A 10,997-nucleotide genomic window follows, 5' to 3' on the forward strand; every position below is an offset into this window, starting at 1 on the left:
GGTGTGACAGTCTCTCAGCCCGGTGTGACAGTCTCTCAGCCGGTGTGACAGTCTCTCAGCCCGGTGTGACAGTCTCTCAGCCCGGTGTGACAGTGTCTCAGCCCGGTGTGACAGTCTCTCAGCCCGGTGTGACAGTCTCTCAGCCCGGTGTGACAGTGTCTCAGCCCGGTGTGACAGTCTCTCAGCCCGGTGTGACAGTCTCTCAGCCTGGTGTGACAGTCTCTCAGCCCGGTGTGGCAGTCTCTCAGCCCGGTGTGGCAGTCTCTCAGCCCGGTGTGGCAGTCTCTCAGCCCGGTGTGACAGTCTCTCAGCCCGGTGTGACAGTCTCTCAGCCCGGTGTGGCAGTCTCTCAGCCCGGTGTGGCAGTCTCTCAGCCCGGTGTGGCAGTCTCTCAGCCCGGTGTGGCAGTCTCTCAGCCCGGTGTGACAGTGTCTCAGCCCGGTGTGACAGTCTCTCAGCCCGGTGTGGCAGTCTCTCAGCCCGGTGTGACAGTCTCTCAGCCCGGTGTGACAGTCTCTCAGCCCGGTGTGGCAGTCTCTCAGCCCGGTGTGGCAGTCTCTCAGCCCGGTGTGACAGTCTCTCAGTCCGGTGTGAGAGTCTCTCAGCCCGGTGTGACAGTCTCTCAGTCCGGTGTGAGAGTCTCTCAGCCCGGTGTGACAGTCTCTCAGCCCGGTGTGACAGTCTCTCAGTCCGGTGTGAGAGTCTCTCAGCCCGGTGTGACAGTCTCTCAGTCCGGTGTGAGAGTCTCTCAGCCCGGTGTGGCAGTCTCTCAGCCCGGTGTGGCAGTCTCTCAGTCCGGTGTGAGAGTCTCTCAGCCCGGTGTGACAGTCTCTCAGCTCGGTGTGAGAGTCTCTCAGCCCGGTGTGACAGTCTCTCAGCCCGGTGTGACAGTGTCTCAGCCCGGTGTGACAGTCTCTCAGCTCGGTGTGACAGTGTCTCAGCCCGGTGTGGCTGTCTCTCAGCCCGGTGTGACAGTCTCTCAGTCCGGTGTGACAGTGTCTCAGCCCGGTGTGGCAGTCTCTCAGTCCGGTGTGAGAGTCTCTCAGCTCGGTGTGACAGTCTCTCAGTCCGGTGTGACAGTCTCTCAGCCCGGTGTGACAGTCTCTCAGTCCGGTGTGACAGTGTCTCAGTCCGGTGTGGCAGTCTCTCAGTCCGGTGTGACAGTCTCTCAGCCCGGTGTGACAGTCTCTCAGTCCGGTGTGAGAGTCTCTCAGCCCGGTGTGACAGTGTCTCAGCCCGGTGTGGCAGTGTCTCAGCCCGGTGTGACAGTCTCTCAGTCCGGTGTGACAGTCTCTCAGCCCGGTGTGACAGTCTCTCAGTCCGGTGTGAGAGTCTCTCAGCCCGGTGTGACAGTCTCTCAGCCCGGTGTGGCAGTGTCTCAGCCCGGTGTGACAGTCTCTCAGCCGGTGTGGCAGTGTCTCAGCCCGGTGTGACAGTCTCTCAGCCCGGTGTGAGAGTCTCTCAGCCCGGTGTGACAGTCTCTCAGCGCGGTGTGACAGTCTCTCAGCCCGGTGTGGCAGTCTCTCAGCCCGGTGTGACAGTCTCTCAGCCGGTGTGGCAGTGTCTCAGTCCGGTGTGAGAGTCTCTCAGCCCGGTGTGGCAGTCTCTCAGCCCGGTGTGACAGTCTCTCAGCCCGGTGTGACAGTCTCTCAGCCCGGTGTGACAGTCTCTCAGCTCGGTGTGACAGTCTCTCAGCCCGGTGTGACAGTCTCTCAGCTCGGTGTGACAGTCTCTCAGCCCGGTGTGACAGTCTCTCAGCCCGGTGTGACAGTCTCTCAGCCCGGTGTGACAGTCTGTCAGCTCGGTGTGACAGTCTCTCAGCCCGGTGTGGCAGTCTCTCAGCTCAGTGTGACAGTCTCTCAGCCCGGTGTGACAGTCTCTCAGCCCGGTGTGACAGTCTCTCAGCTCGGTGTGACAGTCTCTCAGCCCGGTGTGACAGTCTCTCAGCCGGTGTGACAGTCTCTCAGCCCCGTGTGACAGTCTCTCAGTCCGGTGTGACAGTCTCTCAGCCCGGTGTGACAGTGTCCCAGCCCGGTGTGGCAGTGTCTCAGCCCGGTGTGACAGTCTCTCAGCCCGGTGTGGCAGTCTCTCAGCCCGGTGTGAGAGTCTCTCAGCCCGGTGTGACAGTCTCTCAGCCCGGTGTGACAGTCTCTCAGCCCGGTGTGACAGTCTCTCAGCCCGGTGTGACAGTCTCTCAGCCCGGTGTGGCAGTCTCTCAGCCCGGTGTGAGAGTCTCTCAGCCCGGTGTGACAGTCTCTCAGCCCGGTGTGACAGTCTCTCAGCCCGGTGTGACAGTGTCTCAGCCGGTGTGACAGTCTCTCAGCCCGGTGTGACAGTTTCTCAGCCCGGTGTGACAGTCTCTCAGCCCGGTGTGACAGTGTCTCAGCCGGTGTGACAGTCTCTCAGCCCGGTGTGACAGTCTCTCAGCCCGGTGTGAGAGTGTCTCAGCCCGGTGTGGCAGTCTCTCAGCCCGGTGTGACAGTCTCTCAGCCCGGTGTGACAGTCTCTCAGCCCGGTGTGACAGTCTCTCAGCCCGGTGTGAGAGTGTCTCAGCCCGGTGTGGCAGTCTCTCAGCCCGGTGTGACAGTCTCTCAGCCCGGTGTGACAGTGTCTCAGCCCGGTGTGACAGTCTCTCAGCCCGGTGTGACAGTTTCTCAGCCCGGTGTGACAGTCTCTCAGCCCGGTGTGACAGTGTCTCAGCCGGTGTGACAGTCTCTCAGCCCGGTGTGACAGTGTCTCAGCCCGGTGTGACAGTGTCTCAGCCGGTGTGACAGTCTCTCAGCCCGGTGTGACAGTTTCTCAGCCCGGTGTGACAGTCTCTCAGCCCAGTGTGGCAGTGTCTCAGTCCGGTGTGACAGTCTCTCAGCCCAATGTGACAGTCTCTCAGCCGGTGTGACAGTCTCTCAGCCCGGTGTGACAGTGTCTCAGCCCGGTGTGACAGTGTCTCAGCCGGTGTGACAGTCTCTCAGCCCGGTGTGACAGTCGCTCAGCCCGGTGTGGCAGTCTCTCAGCCCGGTGTGGCAGTGTCTCAGCCCGGTGTGACAGTGTCTCAGCCCGGTGTGGCAGTCTCTCAGCCCGGTGTGACAGTCTCTCAGCCCGGTGTGACAGTCTCTCAGCCCGGTGTGACAGTGTCTCAGCCGGTGTGACAGTCTCTCAGCCCGGTGTGACAGTTTCTCAGCCGGGTGTGACAGTCTCTCAGCCCGGTGTGGCAGTCTCTCAGCCCGGTGTGACAGTCTCTCAGCCGGGTGTGACAGTCTCTCAGCCCGGTGTGACAGTGTCTCAGCCCGGTGTGGCAGTGTCTCAGTCCGGTGTGACAGTCTCTCAGCCGGTGTGACAGTCTCTCAGCCCGGTGTGACAGTCTCTCAGCTCGGTGTGACAGTCTCTCAGCCCGGTGTGACAGTCTCTCAGCCCGGTGTGACAGTCTCTCAGCTCGGTGTGACAGTGTCTCAGCTCGGTGTGACAGTCTCTCAGCCCGGTGTGACAGTGTCTCAGCTCGGTGTGACAGTCTCTCAGCCCGGTGTGACAGTCTCTCAGCCCGGTGTGACAGTCTCTCAGCTCGGTGTGACAGTCTCTCAGCCCGGTGTGACAGTCTCTCAGCCCGGTGTGACAGTCTCTCAGCTCGGTGTGACAGTGTCTCAGTCCGGTGTGACAGTCTCTCAGCCCGGTGTGACAGTCTCTCAGCTCGGTGTGACAGTCTCTCAGCCCGGTGTGACAGTCTCTCAGCCCGGTGTGACAGTCTCTCAGCTCGGAGTGACAGTGTCTCAGCCCGGTGTGACAGTCTCTCATCTCGGTGTGACAGTCTCTCAGCCCGGTGTGACAGTGTCTCAGCCCGGTGTGACAGTCTCTCAGCTCGGTGTGACAGTCTCTCAGCCCGGTGTGACAGTCTCTCAGCCCGGTGTGACAGTCTCTCAGCTCGGTGTGACAGTGTCTCAGCCCGGTGTGACAGTCTCTCAGCTCGGTGTGACAGTCTCTCAGCCCGGTGTGACAGTCTCTCAGCCCGGTGTGACAGTCTCTCAGCTCGGTGTGACAGTCTCTCAGCCCAATGTGACAGTCTCTCAGCCCGGTGTGGCAGTCTCTCAGCCCGGTGTGACAGTCTCTCAGCCCGGTGTGACAGTCTCTCAGCCCGGTGTGACAGTGTCTCAGCCCAGTGTGACAGTCTCTCAGCCCGGTGTGGCAGTCTCTCAGCCGGTGTGACAGTCTCTCAGCCCGGTGTGACAGTCTCTCAGCCCGGTGTGACAGTCTCTCAGCCCCGTGTGACAGTCTCTCAGCCCGGTGTGACAGTCTCTCAGCCCGGTGTGACAGTCTCTCAGCCCGGTGTGGCTGTCTCTCAGCCCGGTGTGGCAGTCTCTCAGCCTGGTGTGGCTGTCTCTCAGCCCGGTGTGGCTGTCTCTCAGCCCGGTGTGTCAGTCTCTCAGCCCGGTGTGGCTGTCTCTCAGCCAGTGTGACAGTCTCTCAGCCCGGTGTGACAGTCTCTCAGCCCGGTGTGACAGTCTCTCAGCCCGGTGTGACAGTCTCTCAGCCCGGTGTGGCTGTCTCTCAGCCCGGTGTGGCAGTCTCTCAGCCCGGTGTGGCTGTCTCTCAGCCCGGTGTGGCTGTCTCTCAGCCCGGTGTGTCAGTCTCTCAGCCCGGTGTGGCTGTCTCTCAGCCAGTGTGGCAGTCTCTCAGCCCGGTGTGGCAGTGTCTCAGTCCGGTGTGAGTGTCTCTCAGCCCGGTGTGACAGTCTCTCAGCCCGGTGTGACAGTCTCTCAGCCCGGTGTGACAGTGTCTCAGCCCCGTGTGACAGTCTCTCAGCCGGTGTGACAGTCTCTCAGCCCGGTGTGACAGTCTCTCAGCCCGGTGTGACAGTCTCTCAGCCCGGTGTGACAGTGTCTCAGCCCAGTGTGACAGTGTCTCAGCCCGGTGTGGCAGTCTCTCAGCCGGTGTGACAGTCTCTCAGCCCGGTGTGACAGTCTCTCAGCCCGGTGTGACAGTCTCTCAGCCCGGTGTGACAGTGTCTCAGCCCAGTGTGACAGTGTCTCAGCCCGGTGTGACAGTGTCTCAGCCCGGTGTGACAGTGTCTCAGCCCAGTGTGACAGTGTCTCAGCCCGGTGTGGCAGTCTCTCAGCCGGTGTGACAGTCTCTCAGCCCGGTGTGGCAGTCTCTCAGCCGGTGTGACAGTCTCTCAGCCGGTGTGACAGTCTCTCAGCCGGTGTGACAGTCTCTCAGCCGGTGTGACAGTCTCTCAGCCCGGTGTGACAGTCTCTCAGCCGGTGTGACAGTCTCTTAGCCCGGTGTGACAGTGTCTCAGCCCCGTGTGACAGTCTCTCAGCCCGGTGTGGCAGTCTCTCAGCCCGGTGTGGCAGTCTCTCAGCCTGGTGTGACAGTGTCTCAGCCCAGTGTGACAGTGTCTCAGCCCGGTGTGGCAGTCTCTCAGCCGGTGTGACAGTCTCTCAGCCCGGTGTGGCAGTCTCTCAGCCGGTGTGACAGTCTCTCAGCCGGTGTGACAGTCTCTCAGCCGGTGTGACAGTCTCTCAGCCGGTGTGACAGTCTCTCAGCCCGGTGTGACAGTCTCTCAGCCGGTGTGACAGTCTCTTAGCCCGGTGTGACAGTGTCTCAGCCCCGTGTGACAGTCTCTCAGCCCGGTGTGGCAGTCTCTCAGCCCGGTGTGACAGTCTCTCAGCCTGGTGTGACAGTCTCTCAGCCCGGTGTGACAGTGTCTCAGCCCGGTGTGACAGTGTCTCAGCCCCGTGTGACAGTCTCTCAGCCCGGTGTGACAGTGTCTCAGCCCGGTGTGGCAGTGTCTCAGCCCGGTGTGACAGTCTCTCAGCCGGTGTGACAGTCTCTCAGCCGGTGTGACAGTCTCTTAGCCCGGTGTGACAGTGTCTCAGCCCCGTGTGACAGTCTCTCAGCCCGGTGTGGCAGTCTCTCAGCCCGGTGTGACCGTGTCTCAGCCCGGTGTGACAGTCTCTCAGCCCGGTGTGACAGTCTCTCAGCCCGGTGTGGCAGTCTCTCAGCCCGGTGTGGCAGTCTCTTTGCCGGTGTGGCAGTCTCTCAGCCGGTGTGACAGTCTCTCAGCCCGGTGTGGCAGTGTCTCAGCCGGTGTGACAGTCTCTCAGCCCGGTGTGACAGTGTCTCAGCCGGTGTGGCAGTCTCTCAGCCGGTGTGGCAGTGTCTCAGCCCGGTGTGGCAGTCTCTTTGCCGGTGTGGCAGTCTCTCAGCCGGTGTGACAGTCTCTCAGCCCGGTGTGACAGTGACTCAGCGCGGTGTGACAGTCTCTCAGCCCGGTGTGACAGTCTCTCAGCCGGTGTGGCAGTCTCTCAGCCGGTGTGGCAGTCTCACAGCCCGGTGTGACAGTCTCTCAGCCGGTGTGGCAGTCTCTTAGCCCGGTGTGGCAGTCTCTCAGCCCGGTGTGGCAGTCTCGCAGCCGGTGTGACAGTCTCTCAGCCCGGTGTGACAGTCTCTGAGCCCGGTGTGACAGTCTCTCAGCCGGTGTGGCAGTCTCTCAGCCTGGTGTGGCAGTCTCTCAGCCCGGTGTGACAGTCTCTCAGCCGGTGTGACAGTCTCTCAACCCGGTGTGGCAGTCTCTCAGCCGGTGTGACAGTCTCTCAGCCCGGTTTGGCCGGCTCTCAGCAGGTGTGACAGTCTCTCAGCCCGGTGTGGCAGTCTCTCAGCCCGGTGTGGCAGTCTCTCAGCCCGGTGTGGCAGTCTCTCAACCCGGTGTGGCAGTCTCTCAGCCGGTGTGGCAGTGTCTCACCCCGGTGTGGCAGTCTCTCAGCCGGTGTGGCAGTCTCTCAGCCCGGTGTGACAGTTTCTCACCCGGTGTGACAGTCTCTCAGCCCGGTGTGGCAGTCTCTCAGCCCGGTGTGGCTGTCTCTCAGCCGGTGTGACAGTGTCGCAGCCCGGTGTGACAGTCTCTCAGCCCGGTGTGACAGTCTCTCAGCCGGTGTGACAGTGTCTCAGCCCGGTGTGACAGTCTCTCAGCCCGGTGTGACAGTCTCTCAGCCGGTGTGACAGTGTCTCAGCCCGGTGTGACAGTCTCTCAGCCGGTGTGACAGTCTCTCAGCCCGGTGTGACAGTCTCTCAGCCCGGTGTGACAGTCTCTCAGCCGGTGTGACAGTCTCTCAGCCCGGTGTGACAGTCTCTCAGCCGGTGTGACAGTCTCTCAGCCCGGTGTGACAGTCTCTCAGCCCGGTGTGACAGTCTCTCAGCCGGTGTGACAGTGTCTCAGCCTGGTGTGACAGTCTCTCAGCCCGGTGTGACAGTCTCTCAGCCCGGTGTGGCAGTCTCTCAGCCCGGTGTGACAGTCTCTCAGCCCGGTGTGGCAGTCTCTCAGCCCGGTGTGACAGTCTCTCAGCCGGTGTGGCAGTCTCTCAACCGGTGTGACAGTCTCTCAGCCCGGTGTGGCAGTCTCTCAGCCCGGTATGACAGTCTCTCAGCCCGGTGTGACAGTCTCTCAGCCCGGTGTGACAGTCTCTCAGCCGGTGTGGCAGTCTCTCAGCCCGGTATGACAGTCTCTCAGCCCGGTGTGACAGTCTCTCAGCCCGGTGTGACAGTCTCTCAGCCGGTGTGGCAGTCTCTCAGCCCGGTATGACAGTCTCTCAGCCCGGTGTGACAGTCTCTCAGCCCGGTGTGACAGTCTCTCAGCCGGTGTGGCAGTCTCTCAGCCCGGTGTGGCTGTCTGTCCGCCCGGTGTGACAGTTTCTCAGCCGGTGTGACAGTTTCTCAGCCGGTGTGGCAGTCTCTCAGCCGGTGTGGCAGTCTCACAACCGGTGTGACAGTCTCTCAGCCGGTGTGACAGTGTCTCAGCCCGGTGTGACAGTGTCTCAGCCCGGTGTGACAGTCTCTCAGCCCGGTGTGGCAGTCTCTCAGCCCGGTGTGACAGTGTCTTAGCCCGGTGTGACAGTCTCTCAGCCCGGTGTGACAGTCTCTCAGCCGGTGTGACAGTCTCTCACCCCGGTGTGACAGTCTCTCAGCCCGGTGTGGCAGTCTCTCAGCCCGGTGTGACAGTCTCTCAGCCCGGTGTGACAGTCTCTCAGCCGGGTGTGACAGTCTCTCAGCCGGGTGTGACAGTCTCTCAGCCCGGTGTGGCAGTCTCTCAGCCCGGTGTGACAGTCTCTCAGCCCGGTGTGACAGTGTCTCAGCCCGGTGTGACAGTCTCTCAGCCCGGTGTGACAGTCTCTCAGCCCGGTGTGGCAGTCTCTCAGCCCGGTATGACAGTCTCTCAGCCCGGTGTGACAGTCTCTCAGCCCGGTGTGGCAGTGTCTCAGCCCGGTGTGACAGTCTCTCAGCCCGGTGTGGCAGTCTCTCAGCCCGGTGTGACAGTCTCTCAGCCCGGTGTGGCAGTGTCTCAGCCCGGTGTGACAGTCTCTCAGCCCGGTGTGGCTGTCTCTCAGCCCGGTGTGACAGTCTCTCAGCCGGTGTGGCAGTCTCTCAGCCCGGTGTGACAGTCTCTCAGCCCGGTGTGTCAGTCTCTCAGCCCGGTGTGGCTGTCTCTCAGCCAGTGTGACAGTCTCTCAGCCCGGTGTGGCAGTCTCTCAGCCCGGTGTGACAGTCTCTCAGCCCGGCGTGGCAGTCTCTCAGCCCGGTGTGACAGTCTCTCAGCCCGGTGTGGCAGTCTCTCAGCCCGGTGTGACAGTCTCTCAGCCCGGTGTGACAGTCTCTCAGCCGGTGTGGCAGTCTCTCAGCCCGGTGTGACAGTCTCTCAGCCCGGTGTGACAGTGTCTCAGCCCGGTGTGACAGTGTCTCAGCCCGGTGTGACAGTCTCTCAGCCCGGTGTGACAGTCTCTCAGCCCGGTGTGGCAGTCTCTCAGCCCGGTGTGACAGTCTCTCAGCCCGGTGTGACAGTCTCTCAGCCGGTGTGGCTGTCTCTCAGCCCGGTGTGACAGTCTCTCAGCCCGGTGTGACAGTCTCTCAGCCCGGTGTGGCAGTCTCTCAGCCCGGTGTGGCAGTCTCTCAGCCCGGTGTGACAGTCTCTCAGCCGGTGTGGCAGTCTCTCAGCCCGGTGTGACAGTCTCTCAGCCCGGTGTGACAGTCTCTCAGCCGGTGTGACATTCTCTCAGCCCGGTGTGGCAGTGTCTCAGCCGGTGTGACAGTGTCTCAGCCCGGTGTGGCAGTCTCTCAGCCGGTATGACAGTCTCTCAGCCCGGTGTGACAGTCTCTCAGCCCGGTGTGACAGTCTCTCAGCCCGGTGTGGCAGTCTCTCAGCCCGGTATGACAGTCTCTCAGCCCAGTGTGACAGTCTCTCAGCCCGGTGTGACAGTCTCTCAGCCCAGTGTGACAGTGTCTCAGCCCGGTGTGACAGTCTCTCAGCCCAGTGTGACAGTCTCTCAGCCCGGTGTGACATTCTCTCAGCCCAGTGTGACAGTGTCTCAGCCCGGTGTGACAGTCTCTCAGCCCGGTGTGGCAGTCTCTCAGCCCGGTATGACAGTCTCTCAGCCGGTGTGACATTCTCTCAGCCCGGTGTGACAGTCTCTCAGCCCAGTGTGACAGTCTCTCAGCCCGGTGTGACAGTCTCTCAGCCCGGTGTGACAGTCTCTCAGCCCGATGTGACAGTGTCTCAGCCCGGTGTGACAGTCTCTCAGCCCGGTGTGACAGTGTCTCAGCCCGGTGTGACAGTCTCTCAGCCCGGTGTGACAGTGTCTCAGCCCGGTGTGACAGTGTCTCAGCCCGGTGTGACAGTGTCTCAGCCCGGTGTGACAGTCTCTCAGCCCGGTGTGACAGTGTCTCAGCCCGGTGTGGCAGTCTCTCAGCCCGGTGTGACAGTCTCTCAGCCCGGTGTGACAGTGTCTCAGCCCCGTGTGACAGTCTCTCAGCCCGGTGTGGCAGTCTCTCAGCCCGGTGTGACAGTCTCTCAGCCCCGTGTGATAGTCTCTCAGCCTGGTGTGACAGTCTCTCAGCCCGGTGTGACAGTGTCTCAGCCCGGTGTGACAGTGTCTCAGCCCGGTGTGACAGTGTCTCAGCCCGGTGTGACAGTGTCTCAGCCCGGTGTGACAGTCTCTCAGCCCGGTGTGACAGTGTCTCAGCCCGGTGTGACAGTCTCTCAGCCCCGTGTGACAGTCTCTCAGCCCGGTGTGACAGTCTCTCAGCCCGGTGTGACAGTCTCTCAGCCCGGTGTGACAGTCTCTCAGCCCGGTGTGACAGTCTCTCAGCCCGGTGTGACAGTGTCTCAGCCCGGTGTGACAGTGTCTCAGCCAGGTGTGACAGTCTCTCAGCCCGGTGTGACAGTCTCTCAGCCCGGTGTGACAGTCTCTCAGCCCGGTGTGACAGTCTCTCAGCCCGGTGTGACAGTGTCTCAGCCCGGTGTGACAGTCTCTCAGCCCGGTGTGACAGTGTCTCAGCCCGGTGTGACAGTCTCTCAGCCCGGTGTGACAGTCTCTCAGCCCGGTGTGGCAGTCTCTCAGCCCGGTGTGACAGTCTCTCAGCCCGGTGTGACAGTCTCTCAGCCGGTGTGGCTGTCTCTCAGCCCGGTGTGACAGTCTCTCAGCCCGGTGTGACAGTCTCTCAGCCCGGTGTGGCAGTCTCTCAGCCCGGTGTGGCAGTCTCTCAGCCCGGTGTGACAGTCTCTCAGCCGGTGTGGCAGTCTCTCAGCCCGGTGTGACAGTCTCTCAGCCCGGTGTGACAGTCTCTCAGCCGGTGTGACATTCTCTCAGCCCGGTGTGGCAGTGTCTCAGCCGGTGTGACAGTGTCTCAGCCCGGTGTGGCAGTCTCTCAGCCGGTATGACAGTCTCTCAGCCCGGTGTGACAGTCTCTCAGCCCGGTGTGACAGTCTCTCAGCCCGGTGTGGCAGTCTCTCAGCCCGGTATGACAGTCTCTCAGCCCGGTGTGACAGTGTCTCAGCCCGGTGTGACAGTCTCTCAGCCCGGTGTGGCAGTCTCTCAGCCCAGTGTGACAGTCTCTCAGCCCGGTGTGACAGTCTCTCAGCCCAGTGTGACAGTGTCTCAGCCCGGTGTGACAGTCTCTCAGCCCAGTGTGACAGTCTCTCAGCCCGGTGTGACATTCTCTCAGCCCAGTGTGACAGT

The sequence above is a fragment of the Chiloscyllium plagiosum genome, unplaced genomic scaffold, assembly GCF_037043375.1.
Source record: "Chiloscyllium plagiosum isolate Xiang-an unplaced genomic scaffold, Cpla_swu_hap1 HiC_scaffold_14, whole genome shotgun sequence".
NCBI classification, from domain to species: domain Eukaryota; kingdom Metazoa; phylum Chordata; class Chondrichthyes; order Orectolobiformes; family Hemiscylliidae; genus Chiloscyllium; species Chiloscyllium plagiosum.